Source organism: Musca autumnalis, unplaced genomic scaffold, assembly GCF_047663935.1.
Source record: "Musca autumnalis isolate F117 unplaced genomic scaffold, ASM4766393v1 scaffold_1, whole genome shotgun sequence".
Lineage (NCBI taxonomy): Eukaryota > Metazoa > Arthropoda > Insecta > Diptera > Muscidae > Musca > Musca autumnalis.
This window is the reverse complement of record NW_027411644.1, coordinates 185,343,261-185,358,525: the sequence shown is the minus strand read 5'-3', so window position 1 is coordinate 185,358,525 and position 15,265 is coordinate 185,343,261. Positions and strand designations below refer to the sequence as shown.

The window sequence follows — 15,265 nt, the reverse complement described above, 5'->3', positions numbered from 1 at the left end:
TATGAAATGCCTCTAAAGATAAAATCTTTCCCAGCAAAAATCCTCATTACAAACCTCCTTTCCCACCCATTATTTTAACAAGGGCATGTCGCGCGAAATATTTGGTTATTTTGTAACCACTTAACAAAGTAGATTGGAACCACTGAAATAAATAGATACTGAGTAGATTCTGACTACTTATTTCAGTGGTTACAAAATAACCAGATACTTCGCGCGACATGCCCTTGTTAAAATAATGGGTGGAAAGGGAGGTTTGTAATGAGGATTTTTGCTGGGTTAAAATGTGAAAGCAGAAGACAAAAATATTCAAGTTAATTTTGAATACGGTTATGAATTATAACCATGAAATTAAATGAATAACTCATATTAGTGAATTACCACAAAATGTCTTGTGTTTTTAAAAAGCTCACATTCTGTACTTTGTTCGGATACAGACAGGTACCTAAAACCAAAAACGACATGGAAACAATTGATTTCCACTCATTTACTTCAACGAAATTATTCTTTTTAATTTATTTAAATACTCGTGCGATCGGGACAAAGAAATTTTCAAAAGTACTATCTCGGTGCTTCAGGAGACGTTTATAAGATCATCACAGGTGACAAATTATGGGTATATGCATGTATATGAGATCGAAATAAAATAGCGATCGATCGTGTGGGTGTTCAAAGAAGTGTTGAAACAAGTATGAACTGACCAAACTTTTTATACCCTCCACCACGAGTTGTATGGAAGTAAAATGCAACAATTAGTTTCTTTTGATTTATAAAAGTAGTGAGCTGTTTCGACACGCTAATTGAAGGATATCGCATTTTAAACAACGTTTAAAATGTTTTCTAGCCATTCGGAATCCGAACTACCATGTTACAGTCATTCCATTTGGACAATGCGTGTACATTAGATAGACCCAAAAACCAAATTTTTTTATTTTGAAATTCCTAACCCATAAATTTTTTCCATTTGATTCAAAAACATTATATATGAAATTTTTAGGCGATCAGTTAACGTGGCGAATTTTCCGAAAATCGCTCTACAGGCCACAATTATTTTCCAAACGATGAAAACACTTTACCGGTTCATTTTTGTGGCTAAAAAACAAATACTGCAAAGATTTGTGAAGATTGGCTCGGATTCTAATCTTTATATATAAAACTCAATTGTCGTTTGTTGGTAATTGAATCAGTTGAAAACGGCTAGAGCGATTTGGATAATTTTTTGTGGAAATGTTAGTCATAGTTCAGTTTAGGTTTTTATGCAAAGAAAAATTGGCCACGCCCACTTTTACTACTACGAAACTACTCAACAGATTTTCCTGAAATTTTCAGGGAACGTAGAGTGATGACCCCCTGTTGAAATAGGCTACACATTTGGTTTGGGTACCTCCCCTATGCCCTATTTTTGTAAAAATTCAATATTTGCAACAATTACAAATGTATCGCTTTGAAAATTAATTTCCGAGTCAATGGCGATTGTGTCTCCGACCTTACGTGCCTATTTGGGGCATTAAGACTGGACAACGCCCACTTTTTTAAATATGTTATATCTACGAAACTACGGAATCGATTTTCCTGAAACTTTCAGCGAATGTACAGGGTTGGTCTCCGATAAAAGTAGGCTACATATTTTTTGACTTTCGGATCGGGCGGGTACTTCCCCTATGCCCTATTTTTGTAAAAATGCAATATTTCCAACAAATACGAATGTATCGGTTTCGGAACTTATTTGCGAGTCAATAGCGATTGTGTCTCCAACCTTACGTACTTATTTTGGGACTTAAGATTCGACCACGCTCACTTTCTAATTAGGTTATATTTACAAAACTACTGTAGGGATTTTCAAGGAATTCGCGATTTGTCTAAACTTTTAAATCTTTAAAAATAAAAATCAAACGTCGTTCGTTGGTCATGACATCAGTTGAGAACGGCTGGACCGATTTCGATATTTTTTTATGCAAAGAAAATGTAAGCCCACTTTTTTCAATTTTTAATTTTTATTATTTCTACAAAAACTACTGAACCGATTTTCCTGAAATTGCCAGGGAATGTACAAGGATGGCCCCCGCTTAAAATAGGCTACAAATTCAGTTGAATTTCGGAAGGGGCGGGGTACTTCCCCTATACCCTACTTTTTTAAAAATTTACAATAATTACGAATATATCTATTTCGGAAGACCTTACCCACTTTTTTAGGATCCAATGACTTGACCATACCCACTTTTTAAAATATGTTACATCTACAAAACTACTGAACCGATTTTCCTGAAAATGTCAGGGAATGTACGGGCATATTTTCTTGAATTTTGAAGGGGGCATATTTGAAAAAAAAACGCCTTACCTTTATGAATAAAGTCAAATGCTATCATAACCCAACTTAGGTTTTTTGGAAAGAAAAGTTTACCACGCCCGCCGAAAACAGGTTACATATTTTATTGAATTCCAGAGGGAGCGGGGTACCTCCCTATGTGATTGTTTTTAAAAAACGTTATATTTGTAAAAATTATGCATGTATCGGATTAAAAATTTACGGATTAATCTAGAATCTAGGTACTTCTTTAAGGCCTATAGTTCCGACCACGCCTGTTTTTATTAATATGTCATAACTCCAATACTACTGAAGGGATTTCCATAAAATTTGCGACAAAAGCTCAATGTTTGCCATTGTTATGTATATATTATGAATTTCGGAAGAGGTGGGGTACCTTCCCCATGCCTTTCTGTTAAACGCTATATATAAGCCAAATAAATGTATGATTATATCGGTTTAAGCATACATTTTGGTAGGCAATGAAGTTGTGTGCACCCTAGGTACATATTTGGAGCCAAAATACCGGACCAGTCCTACTTTTTTGTAATATGTTATATCTTGAAAACTGATGACCACGCCCACTCTTTTCAAAACATAATTGTTCCAAAACTACTGAACCTAATATTCAGAAAATGTTCAGGAATGTCTATATATTTGTAGACGAATTTCGGGGCCTATTATTTTATAATCGCTATATTTGCTAAACTTATGAATGTATCGGGTTGCAAATTAGTTTTCGAGACAGCGGTGGTTGCGCCCCCGATCAAGAAAAACTATATATTTACAAATTTACTTGAATAATGAGGTTCAACGGTCCATCAGCCATGAAAAGTCTCAATAAGCGGAAGAATTCGATTTAACCACTTTTTAACTTTTAAAATTAGATCGATTTAGGATAAAGACAGGGACATGGACGATAATAAATCCTAAAAAGCATAAATTGGCGAAAAATCCGACAAAGTCCGTAAGAGAAAATAAAGGTTACAGACAAAAAATCCTTCTCGGTTTGACAATAGACCGAAGAAGTGAGGTAGAAAATACCTATTTTTAAATTTTCAAGCATAAAGTCGATAAAAAGTTGTCATTAAAACTCATTACGACGGGCCAGCAACGCGGACCGGGGTCTGCTAGTATTAGATATATTAAAGGGCCCAAATTACCTATAAATGGTCATATATCCATATTGGAGCAATATCGAAATCTGTACCGATTTTCATAATTTTTTGTAGAATTTCTTTTTTTAGCGACAATAAACTGGTAATGAACTATGTAAACATAGATCTGTCAGGAGAAACGGATTATAATTAACCCAAACTCTTACATTTTTGTAGAAATCGTTTTTGAGCCACAGCAATGAACTGGTAAAGTTATTTCATCGATTGCGGCCTTTAGAGAATTTTCGTGAAAATGCTCCTTTGGACCCATACAAATTACTATCGCTCGGTTGGCATGGGTTAATGTTCGGTAAAACAATGTGGCTACCCTTCAAAATACCGAAATTTTGGGAGGTGTCGTTTTACGGAGGGCTATATCAAAACGTCGATATATCGTCGGTATCATGGTTAAGTGTTCCATACGTCATTTGCCTGATTCGAGAAAAAAAGTTAATGTTTGAGTCTATACAGTCTAAAAGTGGTGCAAATATTCAATACTTTAAAATCATAATTCTAATTAACTAAACTCATAGAATATATCAGAAGTTAATTTCAGTCACATACTTGTTATAGTCTAGAAGTTATGGTCAATTTTTACAATTACAAAAAGTGGCTGATTTGTTCCATGGGTTATCTTTTTTTTTGTTTTTGGCAGTTTGATTCACATGGAACACCTTATGTCACATTTCACCAAACCAACCTTACGTGAAGTGCTACTGAGAACCGGAAATTCAGGGGGTTAAATAAAACAGTGGTATGAAAAGAAAAACATTAGATACCGTTTTTTAATGTTTCCCTTACATTTATTTAATTGGTTGCCATTTGTCACTTTGAAGAATAGCGATTTCTTGTTTAGTTTATTTTATATGTTTTGTGTTAGGAGGAGGCGTTAAAATTAAGCGAAAATAAATTTATTTTCATATAACAGTACAATATTTAAAAATATTTAGACTTAAAAAACTATTGTACTTCAGTTTTTAAACAAAGTCCTTTAAAACAATTTGTTCAATACGCCACATTATACGCAACATGAAAAAATTGGGCAATTGTTTGTTCCAATTTGGTGCGGAACAATTCGTTTTTGTCTCTTTTTGTTCCATACGCCAAACGACATGGATATGGAACTAAAAAGTTCAAAGATGATAAATTTTTCGGTGTCGCAAGGCGGATATGGAACATATTGGCATCTGAATATTGCAGAATCTATAAGAGATGGAGAAAAACCGACTAAAAATCTGAAAGAGCATGTTTTAAAACTTTGTAAGTTACCTTTATCTCAAAATGTCAAAAATGGCGTATGGAACACTTTAGCATGACGATATACCGGCAAATTTCTGACGGAAAGTTTTTAGAATCGAAGAAGACTAAATACCAAATTTTCGATATTCGGTAAAACCGAAAATCAAGAGGTACGCTTCTATGTGGGATATAGGAACCCGCGGACATATACTGATAATTCTTTTCTAGAACATTTTATAACCCCATGAAAGACTAAATAACAAGTTTCAGTCATTCGGTGGGATATTGACGTCACAACCTTCAGAATTACGGAAATCGGGAGGTACCGTTCTATAGTGGCTATATGAAGGTGTGGACCTACCCAAAATACCCAAATAAAGACCAACTAACAAATGTCAGCCATTTCGGTGGAATAAAGAACATAATCTTCAAAATACCGGAAATAGGGAGGTACCGTTCTATGGGGGCTATACTATGGCATGGACCTATACAGACAATTTTCATATGAAACGTTTAATACCCCAATTGAAGACCAAATACCAAATTTCAGCCATTTTGCTTGAATATTGAGAACAAAACCTTCAATATACCGAAAATCGGGAGGTACGTTCTATGGGTGCTATATTAAGGCGTGGACCTATACCAACAAATTCCATACGGAACGTTTAGTACCACAAATGAAGACCAAATACCACATTTCAGCCATTTCGGTGGTTTTTTGTGGCCAAAACCTTCAAACTAGCAAAAAACCGGGAAGTACCGTTCTATGGAGGCCATATGGATGCGTGTACCTATACTGACAAATTTCTGGGGGAATGTTTTGTACCCCAAAGAAGACTAAGTACCAAATTTCAGCCATTTCGGTGTGATAATAAGGCTAAAACATTCAAAATACCGAAAATTGGTTGGTACTGTTCTATGGGGGCTATATGAAAATGTGTCGTAGAAACTTCTATACCAAATTACAAAGCTCTATCTTAGCTGTATATTGATTTCAACAGGCGGAGAGACGGACATGATTATATCGACTTAGAATTTTACGCTGATCAAGAATATTCATATATACTTTATAGGGCCTCTGATGAATATTTCGATGTGTTACAAACGGAATGACAAATTTAATTATACCCTCCATATTATGGTGGAGAGTATGAAAACTGTTTTTTTTTTTTGGGACAGTCAAGTGTACAATGGTGTGCTTTTAAAAAATCAATGTCGGATTTTTTATGCCGCACCCCCCTATAGCGTTCCGTTTTGTAAGATTTTAAGATTGCCAAAGTTAGAGCACAATCGGAATATGTGAACACGTGCCACTGGGGCCTCAAATTGCCCTAAGGGCAACATTTAGGAAATTTTACCAGTTCATTTCTGTGGTTAGAAACAAATCCAACATAGTAGGTGGTAAACCACAATTTGTTTGCGTGAAGTCTTTGGAGAAATTCGAAAAACGAACAAGGAAAGACGAATCATTGTGTACCATGACAATGCGAGCATCGAACAACCATAACATCCATTCCACGCGTAGAATGACCATTATGGCACTTATCATGCCCTCGAATGACCATATTTCCTAATAAGTGCCACAACACATGCGGAAATCCCATTGCTGGAACTTTATATGTCAGCGAGAAATCTACACGAAGAATTTCTTTCAGTTGAATATCTTACGAAATCTCTCATTTTGTAACTAGTCACCGGCATCGTGCTAATGAATCGCTTTTGTCGCCTGTAGCAAAGACTCTTGAGGCGTTATTCCTCCTTAGGATCAGAAATATCTATCCAGGTGCTGATCATCATCATGGTTTCCGTAAGCAATACACCACTACAACAGCGCTGCACGCCATCTCTAGACATATTAGTCGAGGACTGGCCAGTCGCACGTGGAATTCAGGAACAAGAAGTCAAAGCCCGGCAGAGTGTATTTATTTCCTCCTCCAGCCGGCATTAAGATTGTTACGTATGATCTTGGCGTCAGGTACCTTCCCTAATTTCATTTGTGAAATGCTGAACTTCTATTGAATGTCCTGGTCAATGATAACAGTATTCCGACCAATAACTGCTATTCTAGTGTTTACATACGGCAGCATGTTCACGTCGGCCGCTATCTGTGACAAGCTGAGATGTTGGAGAAAGGTCCTCAAGTTCATAGTCGGCAGCACTTGGCTGTAGACAAAGAAAACTTGTTGACCACATATAACGCGTTAGATCTGTGGTAAGCTATGCGGCGCCGGCGCTTGTTCCTCGAACATAAGTGCAACGCGATGGGAAAATATTCAAACATGTCAGAACGCCGCCCTAACAACTGCAACAGGTTGCCTCCAATACAATGGCATGATCTCGTTGAGGTACTTGCTCGGTTGTTACAGTGACAGTTATTATAATCACCGTATGGTGGATAAGAATCCTCCACCCACGCATGACAGGAGGGATCGTTTTGATCTAGAAAGAGAGAGTTAGAGGTCCAACGATATAAGACAGAACACCTACAGTAGGAAGTCTATCAAGCAGGTATGGATAACATTCCCACAGATGCCGTAAGTAATTGTGGTGTGAATGCGGTACTTGGAGTACATTCCCCTTTTAGTGCAGCTGAAGGGCATCAGCTGCCACGACAAACCAAAGTAGTTTTGACTCAACTACGTTCGGCATGGTGAAACCATCTAAATTCCTAAAGGGCAAGGATTGATGACACCGTGCAACACATCAGTCCAGCGCGCGGCACAGGCTCTCACGGCACATTGCACATTTTTAACTGCCCTGCCAAACCTACTCAACTAACTCCATTAGGAATTTTGAAGTTATTAGTCCCACTTACATACCGAATTGGTTATAATTTGGGATAGGGATAGGTCCACGCTTTGGTATAGTACCGACCGATTTTCGGAATTTTCAAAGTTTTAGCCTCATTATTCCACCGACACGACTTACATTTCTTATCTTGTTTTAGTTGAGAGCATTAAACATTGCTCTGTAAATTTGATGCTATAGATACACGTTATGAACCCGATTTTCGGTATTTTCAAGGTGTTAGCATCATTACGACACAGAACTGGTTTATATTTCGTATTTAGTCTTCATTGGAATCATTAAAATTTCCCCCAGAAATTTGTTGCTAGATCGGTAGATCGGTATTTTCAAAGTTTTAGCCTTATTATTCCACGGAAATGACTGAAATTTGGTATTTATTCTCCCGCAGAAAATGATCGGTAGTATTGTTGAGATTACGATGTTTTTCGCCGAAAATTTATTGCTGTAGAACTGTTCCGCCCGAATTTCGGTAATTTTGAGATTGTAGACTCATTATTTAACAAAATTCGCTTAAATGTCGTATTGAGTTTTCATCTTCATCAGCGGCTAAATATTGTCAGTTCCTGAAGTCGACTGAAAAATTTTTGCTTGCATACTAAAAGTCTCTGTCATGGAAGTCATGATACAACAAGGAGTGTGACAACTCAGCCATTAATAGCAACAAGTAATGCAACAGAGAGAGGGAGTGAGAGACGTTGGAAGAAAATGGGAGTAGAGGAAGGAAAGATGCTATTGGAAACAACCAGAAAAGGGTTAGATTATCCTAACAAGGTTCTGATACCTGATATATTCTGATACCAAACACATACTCTTGTAAAAGCGAACAGATATATCTGGTGGAAGGTAAAATAGAATAATATCAATATATGTTAATAGAATCATGCTTCCGATTTAAACCTGCAATTTGATGGAATCATGAAACTAAAACCTAACCGAGAGGTTTCCGATCTATTTACACTTAATATGAGAAAAAGAACGTGGATCTCTTTATCCGAATTAAACATTTGCTAAACAGTGGACTAAATAGCTTTAAGTATCGTACAGGCATACATAAGAGTACGTATGTATGTATCATGTGCATACGTATAAAAAATATATGTATGTATAACTCATTATAGTGTATTTTTTTAGTTTTTCCTCGCAAAAGTGTCAACATCACTTACATTCTATATATAATAGCCTATGTAAACAAAAGTGTCTCCTGGAATAACATATCCATTGTGTTAAAGATTAATGACTTTAGTCTATTCTTTGTTCTACCCAGGGTTTCGGAGTCGAGGTATTTTTGGCTCGACTCCGACTCCGACTCCGACTCCAGGCGAGTTTTTTTCACGACTCCGGCTCCGACTCCGGGTCGACTCCGAGAGTGAGTTCCGATACCACTAAAAATGTATAAGATGTGCACAAATTTTTAACTTTTTCCTATATTTTGGCCTGTATAGGCTAAGACCATGTTTATATTATAGCCTTTTGCAGGGTTAACCGTTTTTATGAGGATTTATTTGAAATATAAGCAATGGAATTTGCAATTGAAACCCAGTGGGTTTGTTAAATCCGATTATATATAAACGTACTATAATGTGTTAGTTTTTCCTTACATATTCCTTAGAAAGGGCATTCGTTCGAATACATTCGAACATATCAATACTGTTTCTCCGAATTTCCCGAAATACATAAATATACGTTTTTTTTTTTTTTGAGAAAGTAACGGGTAAACTGATAAAGGACAATGAAAACGTCACAATGTCGATTTCTTGGATATGGGAAACCTACATATTATTTTCGGAGGAACATTTTTGTAGAAAATTTAATTTTGTTTTAATTTTTGAGTTCAAGAACAAAAAGGACATGAAAGAACTGAGCTAGAAGGACAGCATATTTGACAGAAAGGTTCCTCATTCCATTTAACTGAAAACATGTCATCTAAAAATGATGAAACAATATCTCCAAACAGAGATATAAAACTATTTTCTCAATGATTGATGGGGGTCAATCAAAAAATTCATTATGTCATATCTCAGAAATTTGAGCTATGGGATCCTTTGGGGTTCTCAATTGGGACTTTCATTCCCCAAAGGAATTTTCCTCCCCCAGATCTTAACTTCCATTTTATGTCGCAGGGTACTCAGTAAGGTTTCCCATAGAGACCACAATGTCTTTAATAGAAGATAAGAATGACTTCTCATATTTGCAAAAATGTAACGAATCAATCGGATCAACAAAATAGGGATGAATAGACTACACTTCAAAGGATAATAAATATCCTGTGAATTGTCCTATATCTTAGTATAATATATAATTTTCATATATATAGTTTCTTATAGATTTCTTTTAAAATAAATAATGATTTAAAAAAAGTTATTGTTCCAAATTTAAAGTTATATTTCTATAACGTGAAAAAATGTTGCCCGGAGTCGGAGTCGAGTTATTTTTTTCGACTCAGACTCCGACTCCGACTCCAGCAAAATTGCTCGACTCCGACTCGTAGACTCCGACTCCGACTCCGAAACCCTGGTTCTACCTATTTCGCATTGAAATGTAACGATGACGTAGAAATGTGGGACACATGTGTATATAATACCACCACGACCGCGAATGCAGCAGCAGCACATGTTCAAGTATGACGTAGTTTAGTGGGTCGGTTGGTCTGCAAGCTCATCACACACACTTCGGGGATGTTGGAATGAAATGAAAGTGGGATGTATGTGGGTGGTGTGGTGGTACAAAAACTTTTAATAAGAATTACTTGGGTGGGAACCTACGTGAGCAGACATGGCGTTATGTCCATAAAAGACAAAAGGACATTTGAATTCGATGATGAAAAGACACAACCTTCACGACACGACGACGTACACAGATAAAAAGGATTATGAAAATTCGATAATAATCTAAATGACTAATTGTGGAATACTTTTTTCTAGATAATTAGTCGATTTTTAAATTGTTGTATACGATTTTGAGAATAACTTATTAGCATTTGAAAGGTAATTTGAAAATGAAACACGTGTTTTTCCATTGGATACTTACCAAATTTGTGGAAAAATTTAACTGGTGGCCACAAAATTTAATAATTGGTACTTATATAAGCATGGGTGTTTTATATTGAACAAATGGATTTTTTTATTATTTCATCATTCTTTTTTTTAACAATTTGAGCATTTTTTCCCAAATTCCTTGAACAAGTTTCTTAAATTTGTATGGAATTCTTTTTTCATTGAGATTTAATCTTTTCACTATTGGTATTCCTCCTTTTTTTACACCTTGTCTTTATGTATGCCGCCGAAAAACTAAATACTTCAGTCCCAAAAATTTTGCTCTTTGCCAAAGATGGGTTGCAAGGATGCTGTTGTAAGGATGGTGGATGGATGAATTCAAGAACTCACAGCACAGAATCCAAATAATATGTTCTCTCTTCACCTTTCTCTGTGAAAGGTTTTTTGTTTGCAAAGAAATGTGTGTTGTCCGCTCTCACCACCATCACCCGCCTTTCGTCAATTGCGACCCGAATGAATTGTGGCTCAATGGCGGTTTGGTAGTAATGAAATGTGTACTTCGTGCAGACTCAACGTAAATCTCCGTTGGCGTGGTGTATGTCTATGACGTACTTGTTGTGGCAGACAAGTTGATTTCGTTTGCCAAAAGCTACACATTGTGGGTCGTTATTATTGGTTGTGTCCTTTGGAATGCCAACACCTGTTAAATGGAAGAGAAACATAAAACGTTTTTTATTGGGATAGGGTAAGTAAATCTTCAGAGGCATTCAATTGAAAAAAAAAAATATTGATACTTAAACCTTTCCCGTGTAAATGGTACCGTTTTCCCGGGAATGAAAAAAGCAAGGAATTCCCAAACCCTAGCACTTAGTCATAACAAGACATCGAATTTGTGCATATTATTGAAAATTATAATGCAAATAATTCGTTTATTAAAAAATAGAAGCTGGAGCTTCTATGACATCAATATGACATCGAATTTTTGTCATTGGAACGATATAATTCTATATAATAATGTATTTAAAATTGGTTGAATTTCCAAAAATATGCAAAAATCCGATGTCTAGTCATAATAGTGAGGTAAGAGTAGCAATTAATGGACTAACTTATAACTTAGCTTGAGAAGAAATATTGTAATAGCAATCATATTCTAAGAACAAAATATTGTATTGTAAAAATCTGAAAATATATATTGTTGGTCCAACAATATATTTTGTGTCAAAATGGTTCCTGACACAAAATATATTGTTGAAACAACAATATATATTTTCGGAGTTTTAAAATACACTATTTTGTTCTTAATATATGATTGCTCCTACAATATCTCTCCCCAGCATGTATGAAATGCTAGTACAGGATTGAACAATTGTGTTGACTGTACTTAACGACATATATAATAATTAGAAATAGTTAGTCAGAACGGAATAACAGTACATTTTTAGCTGTAAAATTGCGAGAGACGTGTGCATTTATTCTTTTAATCTTTTATATTTTTGATATACCGTAATGGTATTTAATTAAATGATATTGTTTTATAATCCACTAGCTGAACCCGGTGCGCTTCGCAACACCGACTTAACGAAATATGTATGAACATTTATGTCAGGGATGGAAAAGTCAGTACAATAGTACTTTTTTCAGTACCATTTCACTATAAAAAGTACCGAAGTACCCCCGCGGCGATTTCAGTACCATTTCACATACTCTAGTCCCACAGGTTGAAAAATTTTATGTGTAACTAAAAGCGCAAAATTCACACTTTGCTTCCAAAATTAAAATTGTTATATAAGTAATATACCAAAACATGAACCTTTATTGATCATTTTCTTAGTGGAGCTCTTCCACCCATTGAGAAACCGAAATACAAAGTTGCATTCACTAAAGTAGACTAGGTATCGTAGTACCTTCCAACCTGAGAAGTTGCAATACCTCTTCTATGGGCTACATTAGTTCTGGCAAACTATCGACAGTCCGACTATCGCTTTGATTACTGACATAAAACAAAGTTAGCATCGGCCAACAAGACATGTTTTTGGGCTATCTGTTACGAATTATTTAAAAAAATAATTTGATTAGAGTTCAATATAAACGATTGACGACAGCAACCAAAACGAAAGTCGGACTGTCGATAGTTTGCCAGCACTAGGCTATATTAAAACATGCATCTGTACCCACAATTGCCTGCCTATAGGAATGTTTTATACCCATATTGAATGCAAAATAACTAATTTCAGTTATTTCGATGGGATAATAAGGCTATACCTTTAAAACGCCGAAAATCGAATGGTACTGTTTTGTGATGGCTACATCATCAAATTTCTGGGAGTTTTGTAACCCCAACGAAGACTAAATACCAAATTTCAACAATTTTGGTATGATAATATGGGTCAAACCTTCAAAATATCGAAAAATTTTCAGGAAGCGGTAGAGTCTCCTACGAATATTTTGATGTGTTACAAACAGAGACAAAGTTACTTATATGTACCCTCCAGGAAGGTATAAAAATATATAAGATTTTGCAACATTTTTTCAGGTTTCATGATATAATTTTTTTGTTGTTTTTTTTTTTGCTGAGTAAACATTTTTAATTTAAAAAAGTACCCTTTCAATGAAAATAGTACCATTTTAGTACTTTTTGGAATTTTTAATTTTCCATCCCTGATTTATGTACATCTTTCGTTAGTCTACTCTCCCCTATAAATGGGAAAGAATTTAACGTTAAAGATCATTATAATTTATGTTCTTCATTATCATATTGGTGTAGAGTTTTCCAAATGCTTACATCACCCTATTTCGATACGGTAAATTGCACTTTAGATAACTCGAACAAGTATTTATTATTTTTACTCTAATAATGATTTAGATACGCCATATGTAAAGATGGATTACTGCTCGTTCTGTGTTCACACGACTTATTTCATTCATGGTAACGTGTTGTGGCCACCCTTTAAGTCATTCGATATTTAATATTTGTAGCCTTGGATAATTCCTTTACCACTACATGCACACGCGCACCATAACGATCACCACTTACTTTGAAGGCTCTCCTTTAAACAATGAATCAACCAATCCAATATTAAATATTGGAGTCTTATTGGGGGCACTTTTCTCTTACGATTATCCTCACTATATATAGTTGTAATACTGTAATTGCTTAAAGGACAAACTCCGGCCCTATATTTTCACGACTACACAAACTGATATAAGATTTATGTTTACCAAGGTTCAAATTTCTCACACTTATATTAAGTCAGAAATAGAGTCTTTTTTAGTGTTTGTATCTATTGGGGACCATCCCCATGTGATTACCGGCTTACTCTGACCCGCGGCATCATAGGCTATTGTATGTTTATTTTTATTTCCTAGTATGAAGATCTTCAATCCGATAATAAAGCATAAACACTAAATGTTATTGTTGGATCCAAAGGGGTTACTTCCCCTTCCAGCTTACCCATTGATTAACCGCCTTATTTTCATCATTATTTTTAAGAAGATTAAAGGCCCTCAAGCTAATATTGATTCAAATAGACAATATTCGATATTATCATATCAAGGTGAGAACTGCTCCCCCTGAACCCACCCAGTTTGTTTTGTAAGAGATGACGTGTATTCACTTCGCTCTTATTTGGACAAAATTTGGAAACTGTATCTGTTACTATTCTAAAAATCGAAATTTTTTGTAATTTCTTCGATTAAAATAGGATTTTTTGAAATGAAATATCGATAGTTTGCTAGCTCTAGAAAGTGCGGCGTTCAGAGGTGATGAAGTCGGGAGGTGTGCTGATGGAGACGATTATAGGAAAATGGTCTGACCGGAGAAAAACGACGGGTTACCTGGTGACGTCATTTGTTAGACAAGGTGACGCTTTGTTTATATCGTTGATCGTGAAACACGTAGTGCTATCAATCTGCTCAGCCAGAACTATACATTTCTGAACATTGCCAATTACCGAGTTCTACAGCCAGTCAGTAACGACCTTCCAAAAACGGGCTAATGTTGGGCATATAACCTGGAATATAAGTATTTATCGGTGGGATGTATACGTTAAGCAACTCTACTTCGGCAGTTCCACAATGACTGCTAACCCATACATTCCATGGATGGGTCATAAGATTCCGTCTCAAGCGAAATATGTCTGTATTGAGCAGACTGGCGCAATAGGAAAGCTAATTCCCAATACCCCACTCCTGGTGCAATCCGTAGTTCCTCATATGGACCTGAAGAGAAATTCGATCTTAGAACAAAGTAAATTATTACCTTTTTCAATTTTAAAATTGTTTTGGGCCAAAATACATAATTTTGATCGCTAGTGGTCGATGTAAAAAAGCAATATCACTTTGATGTGTGACTTTAAAAAAAACTCATTTCAATTTGTGATTCGCTGCGATAAATGAAGTATAATTTTTTTATCTTACATCAAATTTCGAAATATTAATATACAATATTGATACAAACTTGGAATGAAAATTTGCAATTTTTAGTTTGAGTAAACAGAGAATTTCTCCACCTAAAATTGTCAACAAAGGTCCGCGTTAGGATCCCATATAAGGGTACTCCTAATTTAAGATATTTTGGCAATTTTAGCCACATTTTTAAGTTGATTTGACTGTAATTTTACATTTTGACTTCTTAGAAAGTATAAACCCTACGTACCAAAGATTATTAACATAGCTCAAAATTTTAGTTTAGACTAGAGTTGGGCAATCTCGTTCAATTGAACGATCCGGATCACTGTCCTCGTTCAAAGACGAATGAGTAACATCAT

At 35.6% G+C, this 15,265-nt stretch overlaps 1 protein-coding gene across 1 annotated transcript in view; it reads right to left on the bottom strand.

Annotated features, from left to right (window-relative positions):
- LOC141388811 (Y+L amino acid transporter 2) overlaps positions 1-10,840 on the bottom strand; it is a 144,376-nt gene extending 133,536 nt beyond the window's left edge. The window contains exon 1 of the mRNA XM_073959200.1: positions 10,534-10,840. The gene's annotated coding sequence lies outside the window, so the exon portion shown is untranslated. The remainder of the gene's footprint in view (positions 1-10,533) is intronic.
- Positions 10,841-15,265: the final 4,425 nt, after the last annotated feature.